At 52.0% G+C, this 14,349-nt stretch overlaps 1 protein-coding gene across 1 annotated transcript in view; it reads right to left on the bottom strand.

The window, feature by feature from the left end:
* Positions 1-14,349, bottom strand: part of TNS3 (tensin 3) — a 416,462-nt gene that overhangs the window by 399,707 nt on the left and 2,406 nt on the right. The window contains exon 2 of the mRNA XM_081799720.1: positions 575-683. The gene's annotated coding sequence lies outside the window, so the exon portion shown is untranslated. The remainder of the gene's footprint in view (positions 1-574; positions 684-14,349) is intronic.

Genomic DNA, 14,349 nt, shown 5'->3' with positions numbered 1-14,349 from the left:
GTGCCTCCTCCAGGGCCCGGTCCCCCAACCTGCCTGTGCTCTGTGACGCGGACCCCCAGCCCCCAGCCGGGATTCTAGGGCTCAAGGGAAACGAGCAATGTTGTTCTCACAGGCCCACTCTCCGGATTTATTAACATGCAAGCACACGACTGCCTGGGGCTTGAGCATCAGAGCCCTGACACCAGGCTGAAGGGCCCGCCAGGCGAGCCCTGACCCCGAGGTGCAGAACATTCCATTGTACACTCACTAAGAGGTCAGAGCACAAGACTGAATAACCCAAGTCACGGACCCCCCAGCGTAGACGGAGGGCAAGTCACAGCCGCTCACTGCTGTCCCCTCACCCACGTCAGCAGCTTTGCTCCTTCTGGAAAAGTTTCCTCCTGAGCACGAATCCCGGTAAATACAGTCGGTCCCTGCCCCAGGAAGGGTGGGGGGTAAACACCAGCTCGGAAGGGGAATTCCACGATTTAACTTTTGGAAACTCCCAACTCCCGAAAGAAGCTTTTCATTTGGGTTTTTGTTTGTTTGCTATGTTTTGGTTTCATTAGCAAGGGAATGATAAACGTGCACTCACCTCGGCATGAAATCCCTTGGCTGTCAATAATCTGCTTGCAAACCCCACAGACCTTGGGTTTCTTAAAGGCTTTGTTCTTAAAACTGTGCAGACTTGTTAATTCTTCTGGCTGAAAAAACGAAGGGAGAAACTGTCAGCTCCACGATTCATAGTTTGTTTGCTTTTTCTTTTCTCTTTCAGGAAATAAGGCGTCTAGCAGAGTTTGGGAAGAGCTAAAAAAGGAACTTTACCCGTTCAACAGAGAAGAACAAGAAGCCATCCAGCCAACGCTGGGATTCCCCAGGGGAGCCTCAGATACCCCGTCAGCATTCTCGATGCCAGAGCCCCAGAGGGAAGCTCACACCCCCTTGCCCCCTGGCTTGCAAATCCCCTTATAAATGGGTGAAGAGCGTCAGGAGCGCGGCACTAATCAACGCTGATAATGTGATCCTGTATTAGCTTCCACCGACATCCATGACAAAGTAATCCATAGGCAATCCCAGAATCTTAATGCTTCCTCTGGAAGCAATGCTCAGCAAACAGCACAACCGTGTTCAGAGGAAGCTTGGTGACTGATTCTCCCGGCCCCTGGGCCTCTCCAAGTGAATGTGCACCTCTGCGGACCGAGAAGCAGTCATGTAAGACCAGTGTGTTAAGATATGCGGTTCCTCCCTAAACCCGGCACAGCACTGAATCCACGACACACACGGGTACTAGGAATACCTGAACCACTCATCTACCTGGTTTACAGGGTCAAGGCTCACGGCTGTATCCGATCATCTTACAAAAATTCAATTTGCCTTAGAAACCAAACACCATCGTTCTACCCCATTGGTGATATTCGGCAGTGTATCTTCCCAGGGCCTGGATCCCCTGAGGCCCGTACTTACCACCAGAAGCAGCCACAATTCCCTGGAAGATTAAATGTTAGCCAGAATGGGAAACAAATGGTACAACTATAGTTTCTTACACATGTTTTTAGAGCTACACCAATCCTGTGACTCAGCAATTCCACTCCTGGAGACACCCAACCGAAGTGAATGCATATGCCCACAAGAGTCTTGTGCAAGAATGGGCAGAGCTGCCTTATTTAAAAATGCCCCGAACAGGAAATAACCCAAATGTCCATTAAAAGGAGACTGGATAAACAAACTGTGATATATTCCTATGACGGAACACTGTTCAGGTACACGCAAGAGCTTGCTACCATTACACACTACTAATCATGAATGAGCACCTAAAGCGTTATCGTGCTGAGCAAAAGAACTCTGACACAAAAGCACACAGTGATGACTATTTACATGACGTTCATGAACAGGCAAACCAATCTATCTAGTTCCTCAGAGGCAGGAAAACAGTGAGGTGAGCTCCATGACTGCCCCAGATTCCTGCATCGAGGAAGGTCCCAGAATGCAGAGAAAGAAGGGGACCAATGTACCACCTGGGATTGAGGAGAAGGTGCTAAGCGTCCAGGCAGAACAGGGCAGCAAGAGTTCACTCACCAGAGCACCACAAAACAGGGCTGCATGGAACCCCTGAGATGTGCACAAGGGCCCTCTGAAACATTGGCCGAGTGCTGATGAGCACATGCGTGCGGTATATGCTCACATCACAGTACAAACTGCCCAAAATAAAGCACAGGAAGAAGGGACCACCTAAGTAAACACACAGATCAACAGACAGAGCATCAGCGAGCTGTGGGAAAGTTCAAGCAGCCTAACGCATGTGTAATTGAGGTCTCTGTAAAGAGGGGAGGGGAATCATTGAAAATATAATGCCTAAAACTTTTCCAAAATCTGAGCGAAACTATAAACCCATAGACTGAAGAAACTCCATAAATCCCAAGTACAAGAAATGTGGCAGAAATGACACCAAGGCACATGATAATCACACTGCTCAAACCCAGTGATACACAGAAAATCGCAAATGCCTCCAGAGGAGAGGAAAAGACACATTACGACAGGAGACCAACCATTAGCACAACAGCAGATTTCTCACGGAAAATAAATCCAGTGAGAAAACAGTGGAGAGATTTAGAGTGCCAAGAGAAATTCTGCCATCCTGAAATTTTGGACCCAGCAAACACAGCATTCAAAAATTAAAGTGAATTTAAAAATTCTTATGATATGCAAAAACTGAAATATTTCATCATCAGCTGACACATACTACAAGACAAGTTAAACATAGTCTGAGCACAAGGAAAATGATCACAACTGGAAAGACAGCTTTACGCAGAAGGAACAGTGCCAGAAATGGTAAGTATGTAGATATATACATAAGATTTTCTCCTATTATTAAAAGGTCACTATAAAATAATTAACTGTTGAAGCAAAAACCAGTAACGATGTAAAGTGAGGTTCAACAGACATAAAAGTAAAATTTATGATAAAACAGCACAAAGCCAAGGAAAAGAGAAATGTAAGCATTCTACTGCAAGGCTCTCATACACTATCATGTGAAGCAGGCTGTGATAAACTAGAGAGATGTACTATAAACCCCAAAGCAACTACTAAAATAATGAGTGATAGGTAATAATCCAACAAAACAGATAAAATGAAATTATTTTTTAAAAAGTTCAACTAACCTAGGGGTACCTGCCTGGCTCAGTTGGTAAAGCACAGGACTCTTGATCTCAGGGCCATGAGTTCGAGCCCCACACTGGGTGTAGATATTACTTAAAAATAAAATCTTTAAGACATTAAAAATAAAAGTAAAAGTTCAATTAATCTATACATGGCAAAAAAGGGAAAGTAGAGCAAAGACTAGGTAAGAGAAACAGAAAACAAATAGCAAGATGATAGATTTAGACCTCACCATATTAGTAATCACATTATATAAATAGTTTAAATGCCTTAATTAAAAGGCAACAGTTGTCAGATTATATTCCTTTAAAAAAAGAAAAAAGACAGAAAAAATACACACGGATAATGTTAAAGGAAAGCTGGAGTGGCTATATTAATATCAGACAAAGTCGATTCCAGATTAAAGAATGTTACCAATGATATGGAGAGGGATTTCACAATAAGAGGGTACATGCATCAAGAGAACATACAATCATAAACATGTATGCACCTATTAACAATACTTTCAAAATACATAAAGCAAGAAATGATAGGATTGCAAAGACATAAACAGGCAAATGTGTAAATATGGTCAGAAACTTATTTATCCCTCTCTTACACTGAACTATGTCCCCATGAAATTCATATGTTGAAGACCAAACTCCCAATATGACTGTATGTAGAGATGGAGCCCTTAAAGAGGTGATTAAGGTCAAATAAGGTCATAAGGGTGGGTTCCTAATCCAGTAGGACTGGTGCCCTTACAAGAAGAGGAAGAGACATCTGGGGGGGCTTGCACACTAAGGAAAGTCCATTTGAGGAGGACTCAGCAAGAAGGTAGCCATCTACAAACCAAGGAAAAAGGCCTCAGGAAAAACGAAGCCTGTCAACACCTTGATCTTGGACTTCCAGCCTCCAGAACTGTAAGAAAATAAATTTCTGTTGTTTAAGTCCCCCAGTCTGGCATTTTGTTATGGCAGCCCCAGAGAGCTAATATACCCCTGCCCAATGACTAATAATTATTTTTATCAATAATAACAATTGATAATTATTGCAGAAAATAATCAAAGATACATAAGATTTGAACAACATTCTCAAAAGACTTGACCTAATTGACACTGACAGAACATCTGACCAACAGCAACAGAATACACATCCTTTTCAAGTGCATATGGAATGTTTACTGAAGCAGACCACAGCCTGGGACATAAAACAAGTCCAAATAAATTTACAAGTATTCAAACCATACTAAATATGTTCTCTGACCACAATGGGATTATATTAGAAACCATAAAAGAAAAGATCTTTATAAAATCCCCCAAGTATTTAGAAACTAAACAACACACTTCTAAATAATACATCATAGCAAACAGGATTTATCCCAGGGAGGCAAAGTTGGTTTAACATTCAAATACCAATCAGTAAACTAAAAAAGAAACCTACTGGGGCACCTGGGTGGCTCAGTTGTTAAGCATCTGCCTTCGGCTCAGGTCGTGATCCCAGGGTCCTGGGATCGAGCCCCGCATCGGGCTCCCTGCTCCGCGGGAAGCCTGCTTCTCCCTCTCCCACTCCCCCTGCTTGTGTTCCCTCTCTCGCTATGTCTCTCTCTATCAAATAAATAAATAAAATCTTTAAAAAATAATAAAATTAAATTAAATTAAAATTAAAAAAGAAACCTACACAAGCTTTCAATTAATCGGGGGGGGGCGTAAACTCTGACAAAATCCAACATCCATTTCCTGATAAACACTCTCAAATCAAAATAGAGAGACACTTCCTCAACTTGGTAAACTCCACCGCAAACCCCAATTTAAGGACAACAGACTGAATGCTTTCCCTTTAAGCTCCGGAACAAGGCAAGGATGTCTGCCATCAACATTTCTATTTAACATTGTCTTAGAGGTTCTAATCAGTGCAATTGGGCAAGAAAAATAAATAATAGGTATCTAGTTTGAAAAGGAAGAAGTAAAACTGTCTTTAGTCACTGATGAAACCACTGTCTATAAAAAAAAAAACTTCATGAAATGTACAAAAAAGCTCTAGAACTAACAAGCAAGTTCAGCAAAGTTGAAGCACAGGAGCTCACTGACTGTACAAAATGTATTTCTACATCCTAGCAATAAACATTCAGAAACTGAAATTCAAAGAACATTACCATTCACAGTATCATCAAAAATATTAAATCCTTAGAAATCAGTCTAACAAAAGATGTGAAAGGCCTATAAAGTAAAAAATGTAAACCATTTCAGAAAGAAAGTGAGGAAGACCTACAGAGGCAGAGGGATATACCATGTTCATGGATGACAAGACTCGCTTTAGTCAAGATGCAGTTTCTTCCATAAAATCGACAGATTCCACACCATCTGAATGGAAATCCCAACAGGCTTTTTTTGTAATTGGCAGATGGGTTTTAAAATTCAGGTTTACATTCAAAGCACAAAACAACTTTGAAGTTTGCACATATTCTAGTGTACAATTTGATTAAGTATTCAGACCCCAACTCCTTCCTCCCTGACCTACAGCAAACATAACTGATCATTCACAGCTACCATCCCCCCTTGGCCTTACAAGGGACTGGAACTGGCAGAGGGGTGATTCCAATGTGAACACGAGCTCTGGCTGTTCTCATCTTCCCTGCTATTCGAGCTCTCTGGAGTGCGGGCAGCTTACAGCTTTCCACCTGACCAGCTCTAGTCCTCCTCTCCCCCACATCCCACCTGACCACTTCCAGTTCCTCCAAAGTCTTTGCCACATCATCAGGCATCTCGTGGTGTTTATGTGGATCTTGTCAAGCCTCTCTAAGGAGGCGAAGTGTCACGCACCAAGCAGGACTCAGCTTCTGCTGCCTGCAGTATGAGCTCTGGGACCCCGCACAAGTCACTAGGGATCTGGGGACACAGAGGATACCTTCCTCTCCTGCCTGTGAATGGAGCTACTGTAAATGACCAAATGCTATATATACACCAGGCAGGATTTGTGTGCACCAGCCGCCCATGGGAATCACTCGGTCAGCTTTTGAAACCACTCTCTCAAAACCCCGCCCAGACCAGTTAAAACAGATCATCCGGAGGTGAGGCTAGAATACAAACTTTTTTTCAGAACTCACCCCGTGATTCCAATCTGCAGCCAGGACCGAGAGCGACCACTACATAACAGACTATACTATAAGGATCCTGCATAAACATAAGGCACTGTTGGTATATCCCTGTTCATCCGTTTGCTACAGGTTTTTGCGAGACACTAAACTTTTGGGAGAGCAGGGCTCCTGCACTCAGTGCCCACAAGGGAGGGACGACGGTGTTCCTCCCGTGAAACTCAGGACACCGGCAGGGTCCTTCTGTGCCGTAAGCATGACCACCGCGGACCCACAAACACAGATGGGAGGACTCGAAACAGAAACCACAGAGCCGAAGTTAAAGGCTGTGGGCTCAGACCCCTGTCTCCACCCGTCTCGCGCTCAGACAGGAGCAGGCATTCAAGCATCTGAAAATACAGTCCTCATGGCAATGCCCCACTTGGCACACACTTTCTCCCCTCGTGTGTGAGTTATTTGTTTATCCACCTTCTCTCCGATGCTCCATTGCAATGTCCCAGAGGCAGGATACAGGGCTCTCATCCATGTGTCTCTGAGCCCCTCTGCACAGTGCCTGGCAGACAGAGAACCTGAGACCCTCAATTAACGTTTGTTAACAGGATGAATTGGCCCTAGTCTTCGGGCCAACGGGGGACACTGTGACCTTTTATTCCTTCCAAATACCTTTATTCCAACCAGGGAGAAAGAGGCACTGTGTTCCTGAGATTTTCTTGCCCGCTGGGCCACAGCTAGAAGGCTGGAGGGTAAACAGCAGAGGTGTTGGGGAGGGGGGGAAGCTTGAAGCCCCATCTGTCCCGGCCCGCATCCCCGAGGAACTTGCTCCGGATAGTGTAATAACATCTGCTCACGCTTCATCTGTACAGAACATCTCCATTGTGAAATGAGCTAGACGGGATTACACGGCCTTTGTTCTCACCTGATACCGTGCTTTCATTTCACCCAGAGAGGTGGGGCCACAGAGTGCACGGGGGAGGGGAGGCTTCCAAGCTGCAGCATTTAGCAGGCTCAGTTCAGGAATCTAAATTGCATTTAATTGTTAGGAGCAGACAGTTGGAAGGGCAGTGAGCAGGGCTGCCTGTTCCACAAGGACTCCCGGAGGGGTACCCGGTAATTAGTGCTGGTCTTGATTGTGAGGTCTCTTTTTAGAAAGAAAAATCTCTGCAAAACTGAGCAAGGAAAAGCTCCATGTGAGCGCGGGAGGGTACAGCTCTGCTCGGCTCTACAGAAATGCAAAACTGCACAGAATTCTCTGTGGGTTCTCTGGGCTAATGTTACAGTAGCAAAACAGTGACCCACACACAAAACAGCTTGACCCACAGTAAATCAGCACAGACCTCGCTGTTTTCCTCCCGGGGAAAGACGATTTAGGCGTGAGTTCTGGTACCTGGGAAACCGGCAGGCGGCATTCCAGGGAGCAGACCCAGGGCAAAAACACAAATCAACTTGACCCTGAAGTTAAAGGGCCACCAAACCTTCCTGCATGGACAGAGTAGCCCCTAAACCTCTGGGATGACGCCCACAGAGGTCTCCACCCTTTCGCAGCCCGAGGACACAGGCGTCCAGACACCCTCCCCACATCACACACTGTCCCAAGCTCCCCAGCAACAGCGTTTGGCTGTTAAACTGATTATCAGAATGCAGGGCGACCGAAGGGATGTGAAGTAGCTGACACTTCGACTTACTCATTTCTCAGAACCTTAGAAAAGTTTCCGGGAAACGAATGCAATAAATGCCTAATTATTAGGCTCAGAGAAAGGGCTGCTCGAGCCAGGGGCATCTGCTCGGTTTAATTCAAACGCGGTGGAGGACGGTCCCGTGGACCACGGACTGCAACGTGGCCCTGGCGAGCTTGTATTATCGAAACACGCCATCAGCACAGAGCTAGGGGCCCTTTCCCTTTGAAAAGAAATCTGGGCTGCGCCCCCAGTCTACATCAAGGCCAGTGTCCTACTTCCATTCTCCGGAAAAGAAGTCCAAGGAAGCGCGTTCAAAAGGCAGTTGGATTAGAAAGTTAACCCTGAACTCTCCCACTCCACGTGCGTGCGCTCACCCGGGCGCCCGCCTCCCACCAGGCAAAGGCCGGCTTCCCCGCTTCCCCTCGTCCTCCCCTGCGCGCGCGCGCACACAAGGTACTCACGCGCGTGCACAGAACCACGCGCGATTGTGCGCGCACAAGGGCGCACGAGCACGCGCAGGCAAGGGAGCACGGACACACGTGGGCATACGGACACACTCGCACACGCGCGCGCGCATTGCCTCGAAAGCGCTCTGCTCCGAGAGCCCCTGCGCCCCAGCTCCCCAGCTCCGAGCCCCGCGCCCCCGCGCCCCCTCTTCAAGCCCCGCGCCCGGCTCCGAGAGGCCGGCGCCTTCGCGCCCCCTCGGCCCTGCGCCCCCGCGCGCGCTCGCACCCACTCACCTGGCGCGGGTGCCGGCGCGCCCGGGCCCCACGCGCGCACCCTCCAGGCGGCCCCGAGGTCAGGGCGCGCAGCCGCATGGCCGCCTGGGCGCCCGCGGAGAGCTCGGCCCTGGCCAGGCGAGGTCGGCCGCGGCGGGCGCTGACCCCTCTCCCGCGGCGGGGCCGGGCTGGGATGCCTCCTGGGCCCCTGCGCCTCGAAGTCCCAGGCAAAGTTTGACCCCGGAGACCCGAAAGGGCGCAGCCGGCACCCCCAAGTCCACTCTACCGTCAGAAGTCAGATGCCTGGAACAAAAGCCAGGCGAGCGAGCGCACGGTCCCTGGGCGCCCCTCCATCTGACACGAATTAGCCCTCCCTCCCCCGCCCTAGACCGCAGCTCCACAGAGGAGGCAAAAGGCTTCTCAGCCAGACGCAGGCAAAGTGGAGAAGAAACGCCTCCCAGGGCAGGGCTGGGGGGCAAACCTTCCGCTGCCACCCGACTTAAATTACCCACGCCTTTCGCTGGGGGGCGGGGGGCGGTCAGCTTGACTAGGATTTCAGACCTCTCCAAGAATGCCAACCGAGGGGCTTAAAGTCAAACCTGCGGCTCAGGCTTTCAGGATTTTAAAATCTTGACCGTGGTCCAGTAAACCTGCCTCTGTAATGCTCAGTATCATTGGTAATCTACCCTGCTGGCACACCGTGGGTTGGGAGTGCAAAGAAGGAAAACCCCAAGGCAGAAGGGTTCTCTTTCCAAAGTGCCTCCGCAACCAAGGAAACCAAGGAGCCCCTCCTTGCTAGAGGGAGGAGGACCAGCTGGGGGTCCCAGCAGGCTCAAAGCTCAGGATTAGGGTCTTTCCACAGCTGGGGGGCTAGGATCCCCACGCTCTCCTCCTCCTCACCATTCTCAGGGCCAGCCAGCCACTGGAAAATCACACATCCCGTTTTCCTCTCTGGCTCTGTGATCTTGGAAGGGAATTTAAAACCTGGAGCGTGGGAGCTGAAGGTGACCAGGAGGGTGGGGGCAGAGTGTCACATGGAGAGGAAGGCAGACACCTGGAAAGTGGAAGGGTCGCTTAGCCTGAAGGACAGCCCAGAACGAGGGACGGCACGATCCGCAGACAGAAGAGCTCTTTCCTTGAGCGCGTCGGACCCCCGCTGGACCAAAGGGACACGGCTGCCATTGTGGAGCAGTGATCTCAGCTCTGGTAGCTCCTGGGAGGAGGGAAAGGCTGCCTTGATCATGTCTGGCTGCAAGAGGAGGGAGCAGAAGGGCTAGGGAGACTTCTGGCCTCAGGCCGCTCTCCTAGTGCCCCCCAGCCGCGGGCCCCTGGTGACCTGGCCTGCTCTGTGCCCAGCGGGAATGCGCCGCGCTCAGACCTGGGTCGGGCCAACACTCTGACTTCCTTCCCATCTTTGATTCCGTGAGCAACTCCAATGTCTTAGCTTTGGAAGCAGCTGGGTGGGCTTGGGCTGGAGCGAGGTCTTTATGGCTAACACATGTGCGAATTCCAGTGGTGGATTCAAGGCCAGAATTAACCTCTCGGGTTCTGGCACGGAACATCCATCTTCCCGTTTCTGCAGGGGAACGGCAAGGCTCTTGGACTTTCAGCCACAAAAAAACAAACCAACCAACCCAGCATCACGCCATTCGGGTGCAGACACCCATTTATTCTCATGGCTCCCACCCCTCAACTTAGGTCACTAGTCATCTTTCTCTTCATTCATTCATTTTCGAGATTCATTCATCGCTTACTCATTTTTCCGGGGCGGATTCAGACTTTTTAGTTTTGCAAACACTTCTCAGTCCTGTTTCTACTACATATGCCTCTCCCCCCACGGAGTGACACAGGACCCGAGATGCCATCTGTGTCAAACGTGTTTCTGATTCCCCGACATCAAACACAAGATGGGGCACGGAGCCGTGTCTACAAGCCGAGCTAGAAGCACATCATTCTGCTATCTGGGGGCGCACAGCACACACACTTTTTCCAGAAACCAGCTGGATCTACTGCCAGCCTTACCCACAGAACCAGCAGAGGGGACGTGAATCCCAGCAAACAGGAGACCCCTCCCCAACGTGGTAAAGTTCCCCAACGTTGAGGCCGGGCTCCACACTCTGTGGGGGCCCCTGCATAGGACTGTCGAGAGCGCGGGAACATCCCAGGCCTGCAGATCACGAGACAGATGCTTGTTTTCATAGGGACACCCCAAATCTCTTATTTAAAAGTCACCTCGTTCGGGCAGCTGGGGGGCTCAGTCCGTTAAGCGTCTGCCTTCGGCTCAGGTCATGATCTCAGGGCCCTGGGATTGAGCCCCAAGGCGGGCTCCCTGCTCAGTGGGGTGCCTGCTTCTCCCTCTCCCACTGTCACTCTGTGCTCTCTGTCTCTTAAATAAATAAATAAAATCTTTTAAAAATAAATAAATAAATAAATAAAAGGCACCTCGTTTAGCAAATTGCCGCACTTTCTTACTCCTCGTGGATCAGATGCACGTGGTCCACGTCACAGACGACAACCAAGAGAGTTGTCACAACGCCTGGGTGAGACTCAGCAACCCAGACAGGGTCTTTGGGTTGAAGGCCAGAACACGACAGCCCAAAGGAACTCCCCGAACGCAAAACTGGGAACCCTGCAGGCTGCCCTAGTCTCCCGCCGGCCTCCCCCAAGCCCTCCTGCAGCGTCCCCCAGCCTGTGTGCACCCCGAGGCTCCTGGGCTCTGTGCCCTGGTGAGCGCTGGGGCTTCGCTCAGGCCTTCTCGAAGTTTTCCGATTCTCCTTTGGGGCTGAAAACTGCTGCCTTCCTGGGCTCAGCCCAGGACCCCTCTCCTGCCCGGCCTCCCCGACTGCTCACCAGCCCTCACCCAAGCCCACCTCCATCCCCGGGCCTTCTGTCTGTGCCTCATCCGTCCAGCAAGATCTAACCTTTGCCTGGGGTTTTCCGCACGCAGACTGACTGGGGACAATAAATGCTGGGCAGGAATGAAAGAAAGCTGCTTTCCATGACGTCAATGCTGGTTACTCAGTCTGTCTCAGCTCACCGTCTGCCCGCCTTGGGAGCAGGCTGAAGCACAAGGATCTGGGGGCAGCTCAATCTGGGGATCCCTGGGGAACTCAGAAGCCGGGGCAGGTCCTGTCCTCCGGGCGCAGACGGCCCCACCTCACCAGGTTCTCACCCACAGCCCGGTCTGCCCCTCATAAGGCCACAGCCGCCTACCATGGGCTTCTGGCTGCATGAGACCCCAGGAAAGAAGCGGTTCGTCCTGCAGAGGATGGGCTTTGGGGATTCCGCCGGCCAGTCCTCGAGGGCAAGCTCCAGCTCCCGGGCCGCATCACCCACCTGGGGCTGGAAGCCCAGACCAAACCGGGGACAGGAGCCCACGCCAAGGCCGACGCTGACACAGGATTCGGGGCTCACGGGGGGAGGACAGGCCTGCTCAGACCCCGTGGGTCCACGCACTCACACTTGCTCATCGGTCCAGAAACATCCCTCGCAAACACAGATGGAGAAAGTTTCAGGAAATGGCTGGTGTGGCCCACGGTTTCCATGGAGACACAGACTCAGACGGACACACACGTGCACACACCATCTCCCACATTAGCAGTGGTCACACCCAGCGCCCAGCGCTCGATTTACAATCCGATTTCCCAGCAAAAGAAACAGAGAAGGCTGGCCATGCAACTTTGTCACAGGGTCGGAGTGACTGGGCCCAAAATCCATGGCCCCCGGGAGCGGGATGCGCCCTGGCTCCAGCCGTGGCATCTGCGGTGGGGTCACCAAGCACTCTGGGCGCACGGCGCCTGTCTTCACCACCACCCCCAGCACACATAGCACTGTCAAAGGCCGGTCACTCGTCCACGGCCGGTCCACAGCTGGCCCGTGGCTCCATGACCCCGAGTGCCAGAGAGCTTCCAAGAGCCACCTGAGGTACTTTTAAAAGCACTTGGCCTCTGGAGATGGGAAAGACTCGTTTCAGGACTTGGAGACCCGTGAGCTGTTGGCAGCTCTCATCTGCAGAGGCCTCTGTGCATGGTCTTCCCTGCTGGTGCGGGGACAGGGACGCCGGCCATTCTGGGCATCGGAGGCCCGAGGTCCATCTCCGTGGGCCGGTCTCGCACCTAGGCCTTTCTCAAGCACAGACCTGGGGCAAATCCTGGCTCTCACGACATTCCTCTTCCTCCCTTCCATGCTCACCCTGGTCCATCCTGCCACCAGACGGGGCAGGATCCAGTGAGCCCCCTCAGGGCATTAGCCACTTCAGTACTTCCTAACTCGGCAACACCCAGGGAGCCCTGAATGTCCCGCTCACTAACAGCGACAGAGCCTGGCCCCAGACAATGCCGGGAAGGGGAGACGGGCCACTAGACAGAAGGGGAAACTGAGTCCTGGGGCGTCCAGGGATGCACGGGGACCCAGAGCACTGGAGAGCCAGAGAGCTGGCTTGCAGTGTCCCCCAGGGAGCACAGGTGCATGGCCCCCCGGGGACACTTTTGGGGACAGGGTCAGATCAAAGGTGCTGCATGTTTGGAACCTGACCCTCGAAGACGGTCAAAGCCTGAGCTACTCAGGGGGGGATGCAGGACTGGCCGAAATTCCTCTCCAGGCTCTGCCCTTCACATCCCCCGTTCTTGAAAGTCACAGCAGGTGCTCAGGAAACCCGTGAGGAACGCCTCAAGGCAGTCATGCAGTGCAGCCCGTGGAACTGAAATGTCCTCGCTGGCGGCAGAGTCCAAGGCAAGTCCCTGCCCGAGCTCACGGCCCGCTCACCACATCTGGTGGCCTTTCTAAGAAACGAGGTGCTGACCTCTGGCATCCTTAGCACAAAGTTTCCCACCAATGCTGAGAAAAGGGGCATTTGTTTTCATTTCCCCTTGCACTCTCCCCTGTCGTGCATATCCTCCCCACCTTCGAAACATCCAGAAAAAGGGCTTTCTCGACAAAAGCAACCTCAGATGTGTGGAGGGATGCTTCTCTGCTCAAAGGCAGCAAGTGCTGCATGGAAGACCTGGACCAAAGGAAGAGTTAGATGGAGGGTGGCCCCATCCCCCACCCCCCGCAGGCGCACCCTGCCCTGCCTAGGCTGACCCCACTGTCCTCCTGTCTCCACATGGGGAGCAGCGGTGGGATGGGACGGGATGACAGAGGAGGGGCTGTGGAAGGCAGGGGAGGGGTCTTGGCTGCTTCACCTGGCCGAGGTAGGGAGACAGGGGGGCAGCCCCCGAGCGTGAGGGCAGGGAGGATGGCCACTGGGGCCGGCAGAACCCGCACAGACCCCTGCATGCCACGGACTCCGGGCTCTTGCCAGGTGGACACCACGGCCTCAAATGCAAACCTAAAAGGAGGAAGCAAACCCCACTGGGCATATCTTACCTGCCTCCACCCCCAACCGGCACAGGACGCATCCTTCACCAGGTGAGAGCAGACCCCCGCCCAAGCACGCAGGGTCTCCCCCTCCCCCGGCAGACCAGGAAACGGACACCCAGTTTCCCTTCCTCTGCACTGAGATGGTCCAGGGGAGGGGAGCTGTGGGCCTGGGGGGCCCTTGGGGAGCCTTTCTGTCCCTCGCACCCAGAGCCCACCTGAGGCCGAGGAGCCCAGCAGCCCGAGCCCAAGCGCCCTGGCCTCTGGTCCATGCTGGGTGTCCACACGGACAAGCCAGCAGCCGCCCCATCCTGTCCTGGTGAAGCTGGGAGCCGGGCAGGAGGCGAGCTAGAGGCCTGTTAGGCACGGGGAGACAAAGCTGGGGGGG

The sequence above is a fragment of the Leptonychotes weddellii genome, chromosome 12 (genome assembly GCF_054177405.1).
Source record: "Leptonychotes weddellii isolate Sample4059 chromosome 12, ASM5417740v2, whole genome shotgun sequence".
NCBI classification, from domain to species: Eukaryota; Metazoa; Chordata; class Mammalia; order Carnivora; family Phocidae; genus Leptonychotes; species Leptonychotes weddellii.
This window is presented reverse-complemented; position numbering and strand designations above follow the sequence as displayed.